Source organism: Mus pahari, unplaced genomic scaffold, assembly GCF_900095145.1.
Source record: "Mus pahari unplaced genomic scaffold, PAHARI_EIJ_v1.1 scaffold_9561_1, whole genome shotgun sequence".
NCBI classification, from domain to species: Eukaryota; Metazoa; Chordata; class Mammalia; order Rodentia; family Muridae; genus Mus; species Mus pahari.
Window position 1 is genome coordinate 39081 of NW_018392351.1, and position 3359 is coordinate 42439.

Here is a 3359-nt window from a genome sequence, read left to right on the forward strand (position 1 = left end):
ACATGTTTGACCTCACAGTTCAGTCCCCACCCCCTCCAAAACTGGATTTCTGATTCCAAGCCAGATCCAAAGCTGCATCTAGGTCCAGATGGCAGCTCTCTAAAACATCCACTGTTCTCATGGAAATATGTTTTGCAAAACATAAGACTACTAAATCAATCCATAGGTGATGAGATGGCCTAGTCTGAAAAGGGCAGGAACAATCCTTGGCCTCTCATCAATAAATGAGAAAACATTCCACAAAGCCTGACTGAGGTAGAGCAGACCCATATAGGAAGGAAAAAAAAAAAAAACCCGGAGCGTATATAAGGACAAGCAAAGGTGCTGGGGAATGGAGTGTAGGTACCATCACCTGAAAGACATGGTCCCGAAAGACAATTCTATTCCCTACCAAAATGAAGCTGCTGCTGCCGTGATTGGGTCTGACCCTAGTCTGTGTCCTTGCAGAAGAAGCTAGTTCTATGTCAAGGAACTTTAATGTAGAAAAGGTAGGATCAGTGAATTGTTACTTCAGAACCAGAATGTGCTTGGAGAACTCTTGAAGCCAAGTAGGTCCTTTGAGGGGATGGGTATAGTGCCCCAATCTATTAGACAAATGAATGGCTTTAAGATCAGGTATTCAGATCTAACAATGTTTGCCTCTGTTCTCACTGAGAGGCAGGGACATTATGATAAGTATTGTGACAACTGGCATGAGATCTACCCCTTTGAATGCTCAGGCCCTAATCCATAGGCTATATTTCAATTGGAAACATGTGCATGTGGTATCCCTGCTTCTTCTCCCTTAACCATTTGCTTATCTATTACAGATTAATGGGGAATGGTATTCTATTATCCTGGCCTCTGACAAAAGGGAAAAGATAGAACATGGCAACATGAGATTTTTTGTGGAGGATATCCATGTCTTGGAGAATTCCTTAGCTTTTAAATTCCATACTGTGAAAGTGAGAAGCTTCTAGCTGAGAAATAGGAAATGAAAACCTGTTATCATCTCATGCCTACAAATCACGGGATTGGGAGGAGAGATGCCTATCAGAATGCACATGTGTACACACATACTGAGGCTGTATCCAAAACTAGAATGTTCCATGTGACACTGAACCGAGATCTCATAACCAGGGCTTTTCAAAAGTCAGAGACAAGAGTTGGTGACAGGAATTAATTCAGTAGGAGTTCAATAAGGAAAGATCAGAGACCCTTCTGAAGCCACATTAATGAGACATAATATCACAAGTTAAGTTTATGCGAACATGAATTATATTTTTCTCACTAGTTGTTAGCCAAAGAAATCCACCCCCTTTCGACCTGCATTTTCCTGCATTAAAGACAATAATAATAATAACAGTCCTCTGCGGATCTGGGAGCCACATCAGGCTCCATTACATAGTGCTAATTTGAGGCAGATGGTGGAAATCTGGCTGATAATCTACACCACTGGCTGAGGCGAGGCACTGGTGAAACTTGGAAGTAGTTGCAGTTGTAATAAGGATGAGAACTGATTGATGTTTTCCTTTTATAAAATAATAGGCAAATTTGTGATTGCTAAAGCATCTGATATAAAGGAAATAATGTAAATAGAAGCCTTTTGCTAATTTTACAAAAATATTCAAAAGTTAAGTGGAATCAGAAACTGGAGATAAATATAGTGTAGTGGGTGAAGAACCCAGCCAGATCAAAATCCCTTACACAGCAGCTCACTCTCTTTTACAGTATAGAGGAAGAGTACTCTGAAATATTTTTGGTTGCTAACAAAACAGAAAAGCCTGGTGAATATTCTGTGGCATGTGAGTAAATAAAATGTCTATATATCTATCCACAAGACGATTAGAAAACCTTAATACCTTCAGTGTGTGTGTGTGTGTGTGTGTGTGTGTGTGTGTGTGTGTTCTGCTGGAGTTTGAACTCATGAACTTGTACCTACTAGTCAAATGGGTACCATCTAATAGCTAACACCCTGTGGCAGGCAAGTAGGATAAGTAGGGGGGAGATGGAATCTAACTGATACTGCCTGGTGGCTAGCACCGGTTGACATCACTCAGGGTTTAGCAGCAGAAAATTTGATACACCAAGCTTATAAAAGATAGAAACATGTTGCCTGAAGCAGCAGAAGGATGTAGGTAAGCCTAGGAGAGGATGAGAGAGTGGTGCTTCTGTGGCTGACTGTTCACTAGTGGTCTGGACCTCTCAGAGTCCCTTTTTCTAGAAGGTACTTCTTGAAATTCAGAAAAATACAGATAGAAAGCATCAGACACTTCACCCATGTCTTCCAGAATATGTATTTTAATGATTTTATATTTCTCACAGAACAAGAAAAGGGTATCCATCAATTCCTTCAGAACAAAAAATTTCTGAGCTGTGTTCCATTTCCTCCACAGATGATGGATTCAATACATTTACTATACTTAAGACAGACTGTGATAATTATATTATGTTTCATCTTATTAACAAAAAGATGGGAAAACCTTCCAACTCTATGGCAAAGTATTTTCAGACAGACACTGTTCTTGGGGTTGGAAAAGAAGAAAGAACCTCTATCTTCAATATGGTCATCCAATCTTGGTCCTGCCTCTTTCTCACCTCCTGAAGATTGATGCTCAACTCCATCATCCCTCGAGCATAGTGATTGAAGCACTCTGATTTCTCAGTGTGACAGGAGGATATTTAGTGGATGCCAGATCCAGCATAGATCATACCAATACCTGTCAATCATGCTGCTAACAATTTTCCCAACCTTAAGGGGAAGCCCTTGTCCCCTCAATCAGGGTGTGATCAATGCACACAATACAGCTCCTACACTTACTGTTGCTCTTCTCACAGGCCGAAAACCAAACTTGAGTTCAGACATCAAGGAAGAGTTTGCAAAACTATGTGAGGAGCATGGAATCGTTAGAGAAAATATCATTGACCTATCCAATACCAGTAAGTCAGGATTCATTTATTTTTCTCATCCTAAATATTTTATCATAGAGGAAACAAACCTAGTTGGCTACCAGTCATTTTTGAATACTGAAGAGTCCTCTCCTTTCTCTTGGGAAATAAAGTGGACCTGGTACCTGAACATATTCTTGTTCTCACACTACAGATCGCTGCCTTGAGGCCCGAGAACGAAGAATGGCCTGAGCCTCCAGGTGGGCGATCTTCAATGACAGCAAGGAGGGGGTTGGTGGTCATGGAGATGCCCTTTCAAAGGTATTACCATGTGTGCCCAAATTACAATAAAAATAGTTTGATAAGGAATCTTTGAGGAAAGCTTGAAAATTGGGTTTGAATTATCTGGATATGTGATCTAGTCCTACTTTGAGCTTTGAAGTAAAGTGACCCAAGCACTTAGGCAAGAAAACAATGATTTGAGTTTTATA

General features: G+C 40.4%; 1 pseudogene; it reads left to right on the plus strand.

Annotated features, from left to right (window-relative positions):
* Window positions 1–395: 395 nt before the first annotated feature.
* LOC110314967 lies at window positions 396–3179 on the plus strand (annotated as a pseudogene).
* Window positions 3180–3359: the final 180 nt, after the last annotated feature.